Raw genomic sequence first — 15241 nt, 5'->3', positions numbered from 1 at the left:
CATGTATCCCCCATGTTGTTATTATTGTGTCCCATAGAAGCCCATTATTGTTATTTCTGTGCCCTTACATTATCATTAATATGTAGGCTATGATTATATTGTGACCCCTTAGATCCCTATATATACCAATGAGGTCTTATCATTTGTATCATCAAAGAATTGTTCAATTATGTAATGTAAAGGAGGTTTATCCCTTGAAGAGGATAATTTGTAAGTCCTTGATCTATATTTTCTTCTATTTTGTGAGTTGGTTCCATACCATTTGGTATCAGAGCTTTGGATTCTAGAGTTTTACTTCTTCAAACGAGCCATCTTGGAATTTTCACTATAACTTTTTTTCTACGTGGCTTCAGAAGCTTGAATTCCAACCACGTAGAGCCGGAATATTTTTTAACTGTGTATGAATTTCAAATTTTGGTTCACTATATTTTTGGAGATATCATCTGCGGAAGTTAGGATTTTTCAAGCACCAGAATTTAATCTCAAATAAGTGACCTAGGGAAAATCATCATGACTGTAGTTTTTCATGTGTCATTTTTAGAGTTGAAGGTCGAAAAAGTGACACGTGGCACTCTGTACAAGTTCTCTCTACTGAACTAGTCGATAATCAGGTCATCGTGAGAGATTGGGCATAACTCTTTATTGAAGAATCCAATCTTGGTTTGACTTGTGGGGTTGGAAACAAGACTCAAAGGGCTACCACATAACGAAATTTCAGACCTTAGAGATATAAAATTACAGAGATACTATTGTTGGGTGTGTGTTATGTTCTTTCTAAGACTAGCCCCACATGTTCCAAGGGAGAAAATAACCAAGTTGGATAGTAAATCTAAAAGGTGCATCTTTATTTGGTATAAGGATGGTTTAAAAGGTTATAAGCTTTGGAACCCAGAAAAAAGGAAGGTTGTGTACAACTGCGATGTGGTGTTTAGAGAGGTGAAAAATGTTATTAAACATGGAGTCCTACCAAAGGAACATGAGAAGATAGAGTTTGAGCTAAAGGAGGAAGAATCAAACTCTACAACAGAAGAGGAATTAGAAGATGAAGAGCCACAAACTCCAGCTGTGAGAAGATCAGTTCAAGAAAGAAGGCAACCAAAAAGGTATAGTCTAGCTGCTTTCTGTTCAAATTTTTCTTTATCTATTACTAATGATGATCCCAGAACTTTCACGGATGGAGTAGATTTAGAGGATGGAAAACTGTGGAAAGAGGCCATGGTTGATGAAATGGCATCTTTGGACAAAAATGAGGCTTTGAATCTGGTGGAGTTGTCAGCTGGAAGGAAACCCATCGGAAGAAAATGGGTGTTTAAGAAGAATATGAATGTAGAAAGAAAGGTGGAGAAATACAAAGCTCGGTTGGTAGCAAGAGGTTATTCCCAGGTGTCAGGAATTGATTTTGGTGATATTTTTCCTCTTGTTGCTAAGGTAGCTTCTATTAGATTAATTTTATTTGTTGTTTTTGCTTTTGATTTTGAGGTAGAATAAATGGATGTGAAGACAATATTTCTTCATGGGGATATGGAAGAAGAGATCTACATGAAGCAACCTGAAGGCTTTGCATTGAAGGGTAAGAAAGAAATAGTATGCAGGTTAAAAAAGTCTTTGTATGGGTTAAAACAATCACCAAGGATGTGGTATCAGAAATTTGATACATATTATGGGGACTTGGCTTCACGAGAATCAAAGCATATCACTGTGTGTATTTTAAATTAATTGGTGATCGTGTTATTTATTTGGTCTTGTATGTGGATGATATGTTGCTAATTGGAAATAACAAAGAAATTGTCTAGGAATTGAAGACCAAATTTTCCTCCAAATTCGACATGAAATATCTTGGAGCTGCAAACTATATTTTGGGCATGAAAATTAAACGAGATCGGGCAAAGAGGAAGCTATGGTTAAACCAGAGGAATTATTTTGAGACAATAATGCAAAGGTTTAATATGCAGGGTAGTAAGTCGTTGAAGGTTCCTATTCCTGTAGATGTAAAGTTATCTGCTGAACAATGTCCCAAGGCACAAGAAGAGGAAGAGGACATGTCCCATGTTCCATATCCAAGTGAAGTCGGTAGCCTGATGTATGCAATGGTCTATACTAAACCATACATTGCACATGCAATGGGAGCATTGAGCATGTTTATGTCAAAACCAAGGAAGGAGCATTGGACAATAGTGAAACAAGTTTTCGGGTATTTGCGTGGCACTAGTGATTATGGTCTATGCTACCAAGGAATACCAGGATTGGACAGAGTTTTGGATATCCATGGCTTTGTTGATGCAGACTGGGTTGGAGATATGGATCAAAGAAGATCTACAAGTGGGTATGTGTTTAACCTATTTGGAGGTGTAGTTAGTTGGATGAGTAAGAGACATTATGTAGTGGCACTTTCAGCTACAGAGGCAGAATACATGGTAGCCACTCATGCAAGCAAGGAAGCGATTTGGTTGCAAAGTTTTTGTTCAAGTATGGGGTTAGTATAAGGATAGACTTTGACAACTAGAGTGCAATTTTCCTTGCAAAGAACCCTTTTTATCATTCAAAGACAAAGCACATTGATGTTTAGTATCACTTTGTGAGGGATATGGTTGAGGACAAAAAGGTGGTGTTGGTAAAGTTGGACACTTTAAAGAATATTCTAGATGCATTGACAAAGTTTGTGAACACTGAGAAGTTTTATTGGTGTAGAGAAACAATGGGCGTTGCAAAGTTGGACCAATGACTAAGCACTCTTGTGAGACCCTGTGTGGAAAGAAAACCACAAGTGGGAGAATCTTGGGTGTGTGTTCTATTCTTTCCACGACTAGCCCTACCTATGGTTTTGTGCATGGGTTTTACACATGGTTTTGGGCATGATGGTTTTCTGCCCATGGTATCTTGTAGATCTGATCAAGGGAGCTACAGTTATGTTCTAATCCAGGGTTAATGGATTGGGGTTTATGAATGCTTCGACTTGTATATATATATGTATTCTAACATTGAAAGGAATATAATGAAAAATCAATCTGGTAGTCTCGACTTTGGGATCCAGTGGAAAATCTCTGTGTATATATGTTTTATGTTTTATGCTCTCGCCATTATTTATTTTCTATTTTTAAGAATTCGTTTGCAGTTAATTTATGTATAGGGTTAAAACCTACAACTACAGTTACAATATCGAGCTCCTAAAGATCAAGAAAAGGGTGTGTACTTTTAAATTTTGCATAAATTATGTTTGAAAAAATAGTTTGAAGTGATTCAAAGGACATATTGAAGCATAGTTATTAGTATTTAGTTTTAAAATGCCTCCCAAAAAAAAGAATTCTACACCCATTAAGCCCTTAGAAAGATCTACTATGACGCATGAAGAGGAACAATTGCAAAATGATATATCAAAGTTACGGGACCAAGTGCAACAAATTTTGTTCTCACAAAGAGCAACCAAACATGACATGGATGGCTTAAAAGGGGACATGGATGGCTTAAATAGGGACATGGATGGTATAAAAGACAATATGGAGGTTTTTAAAGTCGACATGGATGTGATGAATGTTAAGTTGGAAGGGCTGTCAAAGTTGTTCACAAAGAGCAACCAAACATGACATGGATGGCTTAAAAGGGGACATGGATGGATTAAACAGGGACATGGATGGTATAAAAGGCAATATGGAGGTTTTTAAAGTCGACATGGATGCGATGAATGTTAAGTTGGAAGGGGTTGTCAAAGTTGTTGCAAGAAAGGCTTCCCGATGGTGACAAGGTAATCCATGAAAATCATGATGAGGAAAAAAGGAATATGAATTATGATTTTAGAGACTCTAATGTGGGGTTTAAGAACCACCACATTCCAAAGATAGATATGAGGAATTTTGATGGCAAGGATCCGGTAACATGGATACTAAAAATGGAGCAATATTTTGATCTACAAGATGTGCAACCCTCACAAACGGTATGTATTGCATGTTTATATTTAGAACTCAACTAGTTTGTATGGTATATATGGATTTGTTCTCGTAAACCACTTGTCACCTGGTTAATTTTTATGGAGGAAATGATAGCACATTATGAAGATAAAAAGATAAACACCTTAGTTAGCCAATTGATAAATCTCAATCAAAAGGGTTCAATGGCGGAGCACATTGAAGACTTCCAAAAATTGAATATTAAGGTAACCGATAATCCAGAGGATCATAGGATTGATGTCTTCATAGGGACTTTAAAAGATAACATCCAAAATGAGGTCTGCCTTTGGGAACCTACTTCATTGAAAGCATTCAGGGTAGCAAGAAAAGTTGAAAGCAAAATTATGGCAACAAGGAAGTCTACCACTCACAACTATAAAGATGGAAGTGTTGTTTCTCCTTGTAGGTTTAACCCTGTACAAAAATTACCTGCATACGAATTCTAAAACATAGAAAATAAACAATGCAAGAGCATAACACATAAAACACATATACACAGAGATTTTCCCCTGGATCCCAAAACCGGGACTACCAGCTTGATTTTTCATTATATTCCTTTCAATGTTACAATACATATTTATACATTCTGAAGCATCAATACCATGGACCGAAAACCATTGCATCCAAAACCATGGACCGAAAACCATCGCGTCCAAAAACATGTGCAAAAATCATGCACAAAACCATAGGTGGGTCCGTCCAACCTAACATAGGGTCCAAAACCAAAAGGGGCACTGCCCCGGACCCCATAGAGTGGGGTTACCTGCACCCCTAAACCCCCTATGACTCTCCCCGCTATGCAATCAGCGCAACAAGGGGGGGCTCTGCCCCCCTTCTAACCCCTTAGTTAACTATGTTGGCTAGTCGTGGAAAGAATATAACACAACCCAACATTCTCCCACTTGTTGTTTTCTTTCCACAGGGGGCCACAAGAGAGCTTAGTCATTTATCCGACCCTACAATGCCCATTGTTTCTCTACACCAAGAGAACTTCTCAGAGCTCACAGATTTTTTCAATGCATTTGCAGTATTCTTCAAAGTGTCCACCTTTACTAGTAACACCTTTTTGTCTTCTATCATATCCCTCACAAAGTGATACTGAACATCGATGTGCTTTGTCTTTGAATGATATGCAGGGTTCTTTGCCAAGAAAATTGCACTTTGGCTGTCACAGTCTATCCTTATAGCTTCCTGTACTATCCCCATACTTGAACACAATCTCTGCAACCAAACTGCTTCCTTGCATGCATGAGTGGCTGCCATGTATTCTGCCTCTGTAGTTGATAGTGCCACTACAGATTGTTTCTTACTCATCCAACTGACTGCACCTCCAAATAGGTTAAACACATACCCACTTGTAGATCTTCTCTGATCGAGATCTCCAGCCTAGTCTGCATCAACAAAGCCACGAATATCCAACACTCTGTCTCATCCTGATCTTCCTTGGTAGCATAAACCATATTCACTAGTGCCACACAAATACCTAAAAGCCCACTTCACTGCTGTCCAATGCTCCTTTCCTGGTTTTGACATAAACCTGCTCAATACTCCCACTGCATGTGCAATGTCTGGTCTAGTACAAACCATTGCATACATTAGGCTACTGACTACACTTGCATATGGAACACGGGACATGTCGTCTTCCTCTTCTTTTGTCTTGGGACACTGTTCAACAGATAACTTTACACCTACAGGAATAGGAACCTTCACCGGTTTACTATCCTGCATATTAAATCTCTGTAATATTGTCTCGACATACTTCCTCTAGTTTAACCAGAGCTTCCTCTTTGCCCGATCTCTTTTAATTTCCATGCCCAAAATATAGTTTGCAGCACCAAGATATTTCATGTTGAATTTCGAGGACAACTGGGTCTTCAAATCCTGGATAATTTCTTTGTCATTTCCAACCAGCAACATATCATCCACATACAAGACCAAATAAATAACACGGTCACCAATTAATTTAAAATACACACAGTGATCTACTTTGCTTCTGGTGAAGCCAAGTCCTCGTATAAATGTATCAAATTTCTGATACCACATCCTTGGTGACTGTTTTAACCCATACAGAGACTTCTTTAACTTGCATACCAGTTCTTTCTTGCCCTTCACTGCAAAGCCTTCAGGTTGCTTCATGTAGATTTCCTCTTCCAGATCCCCGTGAAGAAATTTTGTCTTCACATCCATCTGTTCTACCTCAAAATCAAAAGCAGCAGCAACAGATAAAAGTAATCTAATAGAAGTTACCTTGGCAACAGGAGAAAAAATATCACCAAAATCAATTCCCGGCACCTGGGAATAACCTTTTGCTACCAACCGAGCTTTGTATTTCTCCACCTTTCCTTCTGCATTTGTCTTCTTCTTGAACACCCATTTGCTGCCAATGGGTTTCCTTCTAGCCGGCAACTCCACCAGATCCCAAGCCTCATTTTTGTGCAAAGATGCCATTTCATCAACCATGGCCTCTTTCCAGAGTTTTCCATCCTCTAAATCTACTACTTCCTTCACAGTTCTTGGATCATCATCAGTAATAGATAAAGCAAAATTTGAACAGAAAGTAGATGGACTATACCTTTCTGGCTGCCTTCTTTCTCGAACTGATCTTCTCACACCTGGAGTTTGTGGCTCTTCATCTTCTAATTCCTCCTCTGCTATAGAGTCTGATTCTTTCTCCTTTAGCTCAAACTCTATCTTCTCAGATTCCTTTGGTTGGACTTCATGTTTAATAATATCTTTCACCTCTCTGAACACCACATCTCGGCTGTACACAACCTTCCTTATTACTGGGTTCCAAAGCTTATAACCCTTTAAACCATCCTTATACCCAATAAAGATGCACTTTTCAAATTTAATATCCAACTTGGTTCGTTTCTCCTTTGGAACATGTACATATGCATCACATCCAAATACCCTCAGATGTGAAAGAGAGGGTTTCTTACCAGTCCATACCTCTTATGGAGTTTTATCCTCCAACGCTGATGAAGGTGATCCATTAACCAGGTAACATGTTGTCTCCACCGCCTCTACCTAGAATTCTTGTCCTAACCCGGCACCACTGAGCATGCTTCTTGCCCTTTCCATCAACGTCTTGTTCATTCTTTTTGCAACTCCATTTTGCTGAGGTGTATATGGAGTAGTCTTCTGCCGTGCTATACCACACTTCTTATAGTATTCTTCAAATTCCTTACTGCAAAACTCTCCACCGTTATCTATCCTTAGCACCTTTATCTTCTTCTCTGTCTAGTTTTCCAACAGAGCCTTGAATTCTTTAAACCTGTCAAAGACTTCAGATTTCTTCTTAAGGAAATATATCAATGTATTCCTTGAGAAGTCATCTATAAATGATACATAGTACACAGACTTACCCAATGATGGAACCTTCACAGGTCCAAACACATCACTATGCACAAGCTCTAATATATGTTTCGCCCTCTTACCACCAGAGGGGAAACTCACCCGATTCTGCTTTCCATATACACAATTTTCCCAGAAATCAAAATCTAGAGAGTTATGACTCATACCTTCTACCATACCTTTACCATGAAGTATTTGAAGGCCCTTCTCTCCAATATGTCCAAGCCTTTGATGCCACAGCATGGCCTTCTCTCTAGAGACCACTAGATTTTCTGCTCCACTTTCAGGAACCACAGAATTGTTGCACCCATCAACAACAGTGCTACCTTGTAGCTTGTACAGAGTTCCAATCCGAACTCCTCGCATCAATACCAGTGCTCCCCGAACCATCTTGCAGGTATCCTTCTCGAACACTATTTTTACACCTGCATCATCCAGCTTGCTTACAGAAATCAGATTTTTGGCCAATGCAAGAATATGTAGAACACCCGAAAGTGTTCTAATCCTTCCACCTTGCAACTTCAACTTTACTTTTCCGCGACCAATGATTCTAGCCTTCCTATCATCCCCTAAGAATACATCACCACCATCGTATTTCTAATACTCACAGAACCACTCTCTATGGGGAGCGAAGTGAAAGGATGCACCTGAGTCAATCAACCATGTCTCGTGATCTACATGTGTACTTGAAGAAGCCAAGTACACATCCCCACCTTCATCTGAGGTGGTTTTTTCCTCTGCAGAAGGAGCATCATCAGATCCCTTTCCTTTGTCAGAAGCTTTATATTTACAATCCCTTTTGTAGTGCCCTTCCTTTCCGCATTTCTAGCACACCACCTTTACAGGTTTTCCTGGAGATTTCGATCTCCCTCTAGATTTAGATCTCCCACTCGATGACTTATTTTTGTTTATGTTCTGGGACCGTCCTCGTACAGATAAGGCATCACCATTCTGGCTCTCCATATTTTTCCGTCTCATCTCCTCAGGCAGCAAGGATGAGACTATTTCATCAAATTGCAAGTCAATTGCATTGCTACCTATTGCAATAACTAGACTATCCCACGGATCTGGTAGAGAACACAACAAACTGATGCACTTAAATTCATCTAAAATTTTAATATCAACATATGCTAATTGACTTACCACAGTATTAAATGCGTTCAGATTTGGGAAAGTCCTCTTTGATTTGGGCCACTTCGACCCCATTGAATCCTTCCAATAGAAGTTGAGATTTAGCGTTGTTGATTTGAAGGCCTGTTTCTTTTAAAAAGAGCTTTAGTAGCCTTTTTAATTCCCGCGTTTCAGTTCTTCTTCTAGTAGATAAAAGCAGGATTTCATCCATGAATAGGAGATGGGTTACTTTCAGATTGGCTACCACTTCCAGCCCTTGGATATTGCCTTTCCTTCAGGCATCATTGATCAGTTGGCTGAGGCCTTCAACTGCCAGAAGGAAGAGGAGAGGCGAGAGGGGACATCCCTGTCAAAGTCCTCTTTGACTCTGGAAGAAGGAGGTGGCTGCTCTGTTGATGAGAATAGCAAAGCTTACACTGGTTAAGCATCCCATTACCCAGTTTATGAAATCTATGTGGAACCCCAGGTGCGTGAGAAGCATCCGAATGTACATCCAACTGACCCTGTCAAATGCTTTAGATAAGTCAATTTTCACTACTGCTCCTTTGATTATTTTTTTTTGATGATACTGTGGATGGATTCCTGGGCTACTCCAATAGCTTCATGGATCTGCCTTCCGTTCAGAAAGCTGAACTGTTCTCTTGACATGTGCCTGGATAAGATTGGTTTAACCCGGAGGGCTATCACCTTTGCTATGATTTTATAGATACAGTTGCAGAGGGAGATCGGTCTAAAGTCCTCAAAGGAGGAAGGGTCTTCTTTTTTCGGAATGAGGGCTATGAAGGTTGAGTTGAAGGGCGGATAGATTACTCCTTTCCTTCTAGATTCTTCAACAACTTCGGTTAGATCTTGCCCTAATTGCTTGAAGAAATGTTGGAACAGCTCCACTGTCCAGCCGTCTGGGCCAGGGCTTTTGTCTTTTGGCATTGCTTTTACTATTCCTTCCACCTCCCCCCTGGTGACTTCTCCCATTAGTTCTCGTGAATCCTCTTCTTCCACATAACGAGGGAAAGTCTAGGCTGTTTGGATTACTTCTGCCAAGGAGATTTCGCCTTGGTCAGAGAAAAGGTTCTGAAAGTGTCCTATGCCCATCTGGGAGAGATCCTCGAAGGATCGGGCCTCTCTACCTCCTTCTTTTAGATGCCAGATGGTGTTTATGTTCTTCCTTCCTCTGGCATAGTTTTGGAAGAATTTAGTATTTTCATCCCCGGCCTTTAGCCAAATGGCTCTGCTTTTCATTCACCATTTCTCTTCTCTTGCCAGGAGGATTTTATTCCTTTTGCTTTCCTACTGCATGATTTTTTTTTTTTTTTTTTTCCTGGGTTTCATATCCATCGGCTTCAAGACTTTTAAGCCAGTGGAGATTCCTTTCTATTTGGATGAGATCTTCGTCTTCTTTCAGCTTCTTTTCCTTGGCCCAGTTCACTGTGGCTTTTTTAAGGCATTTCAGATTCTCCATAAAGAGGAAGGCTTTATTATCCGCATCACTGGTGCTTGCAGGTCTCCAAGTGGATTTGAAGAGGGAGTTGAAGGAGTCCTCTTGAAGCCAAGTGGGGTTGAATTTGAAGGGGGCTGCTGGTTTTTTGGGGAGCTTGGATAGTTCAAGCAGGACTGGCATGTGATCTGAATTCCCTCCTTCCCCCACCCACTGGCGAAAGACTGGAATTTTGGCAGCAGTTTCCTCCCAAAGGAGGAATCGGTCCAGTCTTTTTGCTACATGGCCTTCCCCTGCTCTTCTATTTCTCCAAGTAGGTCTTATCTTCAGCAAGTTAATGTCCAGTAATTTGTTGTCTCTGAAGAGGTTGGTGAAAAAGTCTGACAGTTGATCTTGTCTGGCCGAGGGACCCCAGGTTTCAGAGGAGCCTATGGAGAAGTTTAAGTCTCCCCCGATTACTAGGTTGCAGTTGTTCATAGAGGACTTGGAGAGAAGGGTCTTCCAAAAGAGGGCTCTTCCCTGGCAGGGTCCATAAATGTTTACTATCAGCAGAGAGGTGCAGAGTTCTTGGGAGTAAACTTCCATCCCTATCACTTGATCCATCCCCCAGGAATTTAGGCCTTTGAACTTCTCTTGCTTAAAAGCCATGGCTAGGCCCCCAGAATGTCCGTTGGCGTCAAAAACCTAGATGATCCAGCTTGGCCGAGTTTTTGATAATGTTTTGGAGATCTCTTCGCCTGCTCCCAGGGTTTCTTGAAGGAGAAGCATATCCAGATTGTAGTTTCGAATTACTTCTTTTAATGCCAGCTTTTTTGGGTTGCTGGCTAACCCTCTGCAATTCCAGGAGAGAATGATCATTGGATAACCTCCGGAAGGGGTTTTGCTACTCTAAGCACCCCATAAATGGACATCTGCTTGCCATCTACAATGTCTATCTTGGCTCTTAACTAAGCCTTGGATAGGTTTGATTTTCTTCCTCTTGTCTTCCTATCTTCTAGCTAGGAGGATTGCATGTCAATTCCTCCTACTACCTCCAAAGTTCCCCACGGGGGAGGTTTCCTCTCTCGGGGTCTAAGGTTATAAGGATTGGTGGCAGGGAGGGTTTCCTCTCTCGGGGCCTCTGCATTGGAAGGAGCATCTTCACGATTCAGATCTATCTTGGGGATGGAAGTCATTATACTTTCCATTTGCATGGTTTCTGAATGAAGAATAGGAGAAACAATGTTCTGATGCCTAGAGGGACCAGGCATTGATTCATCTATATTTAAAGAATTTACAGGACAGAAAGAAGGTGGTTTTGGTGCTAGACCCATACCCTCTTTGGCGGTCGAGTGGCTTCCTTCAATGTGAGCTTGAGAGTCCTAGATCATTTCCTTCCCTTCGCGCTGGATGGGAGGCTGCTACTCCTGGGTGGCCTTCTGCTGCTGATCTGTTTTCTCATCTGAATTCTTCTGGGGTCCCTCCATGTCCAAATCCATCGGCTCTTCCCCCTTATTACCCTCTACTAGGCTGGTTCTGTGAGTTTCCACTGATGATCCCCCTGTCTCGGCCTTCTTCTTCTTTCCTCTGCGTCTGTGGGCCATCGGGCATTCTTTTGCCAAGTGTCCATAAATGTGACACCTGTGGCATCAAAATGGCAGGTGTTCATAGTCGAGTTGTTGTAGATATTTGAATTCTTTGTAATGCAACTGTATTTCTTTGGCCAGTCCTGCCCGAGGAGTGAGGCTTACCAAGATGCGAGCCATCCCCATATCCCTGGTTTGTAAGAAGGACATGTCCGTTTCCATGTATTTCCCTAGATGGTTCCCGATGGATCTGAAGACAAATTCAACCCAGAGGAAAGGTGGGAGCCCTGGTAGGCGAACCCAAACTGGTAACTCGTTGACTCTTTCCCTCTAGGCATCAAAAAGGGGATTCCATCGTTTGTATAGGATTGGGTTCCTTCCGAAAGCCCAGTTCCTATTCAATACCCAGTCCACCACTTCTTTGTTTGAAAATTTAACCGTAAACCATCCCTTTGCAAGTGTCGACACCTAGAAGGCTAAATCTGGGGCTTCCTTCCAATGTTGGAAAGCCCATTCCTGGATGAAGTTTGCTGAGTGTTTTTTCCCTCTTGCCCTGCCAACTAGTGTCAAATCCATGACTTCCATGGCTTTGTCTATTGACACATTCGTTCCCAGGATCACGTTTGCAACTGATTCTTTTCTCTTAATTAGCTTGGGTTTTTTCCTCTTCTCCCCCTTCTACCTCTGTCATGGCCCTTCCTCCCTATCCTGAGCGATCGTTTCCACATCTATCGCTTCTAGTTGGACCGTGTTCATTCTCCTCTCTTCCTGGGTGAACCCTCTTCCGTCTTTGGCGATGCCTTCTGCTTGTCCCCTTTCGCTGCTTCCCACAGCCCCTCCGAGTGTTACTTTCTCCCCTAGCTTTAGACCCTGCTCCGCTGTCATCCCCTCTTCCTCCAGCCCATCTTCAAGGTTCAGGATCCCCGCAAAGCCTGACCCGGGCTCGGGATTTTTTGTTTAGCCTGCCTGTTATTGTATGAATTTTGGGGTTTCGTGGCCTGATCTAGGCTCCAACTTGGCTGTGTATTTTGTACTTGTGTCATTCCCCGTTTCAACCCTGTGTTATTCCCTTCAGAGTTCCCTAACCCACAGCTTACTATGATGTCTTCTAACCCTCTGGAAAAGAATAGGCTGAGGGGATGGGGGTTTGATGGACTTACTTGCGGGTTTTTTGCTGCCACTTCTGTCGAATCGCCCTGAGTCTGCGCCTCTTGGATGAGAGGGAATTCCTTCTGACTGCTTAGGAAGGGCAGGCCTAGATTGCCCTCTAGCCACCCTAGGGTATCCTTCAAGTCCCAGACCTCATCCGAACCACGCGATTCCTTCCCTAGACTTCCAGCTGGATGAATATACCATTCAATGTTCTGATCTGTAACCTCCAGACCCTAGACCAACAGGATGTCGCCAGGTTCAGGGTCTAGATCAACGGTGTTGTTCAGATAGACCATCCTCTTGCCGACTGCTCCTTGGTAATTGCTGGCTGCGCCTTGGTAACTGCTGGCCGTAAAATTCTCCCCTGATCGAACTTCCACCATTTGCGAGCTGCAGACTGGGAGCGGTTGTGCTATTAACTTGGCTTGTTAACCCCGTTTTGGTGCCCATGTCTTTCCCCTTGCGCCGCACATGGATTTTTCCCCAGTTTTGGGCTGGGGCTCGTCTGCCGTCCTTTCCCAGTTGTCACCTTCCTCGGGCCCTGCTCTGATGTCCCTTCTCGTGCTGCATCTAGCCATCTGCCTCTTGTACTCGTCCCTGTCTTTGTCCAGGCCTGGTGGCCTCCACCTGTAGGCCTTCCTGCCCCTACATCCACCTGGTTCCATTCTTCAAAACCCTAGGTCATCTTCTGTCCACCATCTTGGAAAAACAATTCATTATAGTACAAATATTGCTTATATCTTTGTAAGAATTCCCAACTCAAGAAAAATATTATTTTGGAATTACACACCTCGCCCTTAGGGGGACAATTGGGATTTTTAAAAACTTACCATAGGGTTAAGAAAGAATTTTTTTGGGATGGCCTTAAATATGATATTCAGGAGTTTGTGGCAGAATGTTTGGTTTTCCAACAAAATAAAGTTGAGACAATTAAGGCCTCGGGTTTGTTACAACCTTTAACCATTCCAAGTCAGAGTTGGGAGGAGGTATCAATGGATTTTATCACAGATTTACCCAAGTCTGATGGAAAGAGTGTCATCATGGTTGTAGTTTATAGACTTACCAAGTATGCACACTTTTGTGCATTATCTCATCATTTTAAAGCTAGTACAGTGGCTATTGCACTTACGGAAACAATTCAAAATCTACATGAAAACCCAAAGTTTATTGTAAGTTACAGAGATCCCATTTTCACTTGAAATTTTTGGACAAAATTATTTTCTTGCCTTAGTACTCAATTAGCTCATATCTCATCTTATGATCCTCATTTTGACGAGAAAACTGAGATAGTGAACAAATGTTTTGAAGGATATCTTTGTTGCTTTGTATCTGATAAACAAACACAATGGGTCAAGTGGTTACCTCTAACGGAATGGTGGTATAGAACTTCCTTCTATACTGGAGCAAAAATGACCCTAATTATGGCACTTTATGGATATCATCCACCACCCATCACATCATATTTAAGAGAAAATTATAAGGTTCAAGCTTTGGAAGATCACATCGAGCATCAACAAGAAGTTCTACAACTCTTAAAGGATAACCTCACTCTAGCACATAATTGAATGAAACAATAGCCATATAAACATTGAAGTGAAAGAAGTTTTGATGTAGGTGAATGGGTATTTTTACATCTACAACCATACAAACAAATGTCCCTCAATCAATCTAAGAAGGATAATAAATTATCACCCAAGTAATATGGTCCTTACAAGGTGTTGCAAAAGATTGGTACTATGGCATACAAGTTGAATTTGTCTGCATCTTCCCGAGTACACCTAGTTTTCCATGTTTCATGCTTAAAGAAGGTTATCAGTGACAAGCTCCCATTTCAAACAATGTTTCCAGAACTTGAAGAAGAAGGAAAAATCATATTTGAGCCAGAAGCAATCACGGAAATAAGAACCTGATAGCTACAAAATTGATTAATTTCAGAGTATCTCATTAAGTGGAAGAAATTACCCAATAAATATTCCACATGGGAGGATGATAATTTTATACGGAAGGATCTAGAACTACTGAAGCATTGAGGACAATAGTTTTTTGGAGAGGGGCATGTTAGGTCCCTATAATACTAGTATATTCCCATTATTGTTATTGTTAGTGTAGCCCCCTATTGGTATTGTTGTGTCCATGTATCCCCCATGATGTTATTATTGTGCCCCGTAGAAGCCCATTATTGTTATTATTATTCCCTTACATTATTATTGATATGTGGGCTATGATTTTATTGGGACCCCTTAGACCCCTATATATACCAAGGAGGTATTATCATTTGTATCATCAAAGAGTTGTTGATTTATGTAAAGTAAAGGAGGTTTCCCCCTTGAAGAGGATAATTTCTAAGTTGTTGATCTATTTTTTCTTCTATTTTTCGTATGATACTCAAGACTAATCTGCCATGAAAGTCTAATCAAGTGAAGGAGTCACTTCAATATATTGTGGACTGGTTTGAAACTCCTAAGGGCACATATATCAAATGCTTAGAATCTCAAACATCCCCTCATCTTATGTCATGATATGTGACAAATAAGTTATTCATGCAGGAAGTGGCAAATCAATTGGATAAGGGGTTGTTGGGAACTCTTCAAAAGAGGAAGAAATCCCCTTGGCCTATATTTCCATTAAGGATCAGATTGTATGAATTAAAGAGACACAAGGCG

This window comes from Pinus tabuliformis, chromosome 5_2, assembly GCF_031772625.1.
Source record: "Pinus tabuliformis cultivar Carrire ecotype Pingquan chromosome 5_2, CPIR1, whole genome shotgun sequence".
NCBI classification, from domain to species: domain Eukaryota; kingdom Viridiplantae; phylum Streptophyta; class Pinopsida; order Pinales; family Pinaceae; genus Pinus; species Pinus tabuliformis.
This window is presented reverse-complemented; position numbering follows the sequence as displayed.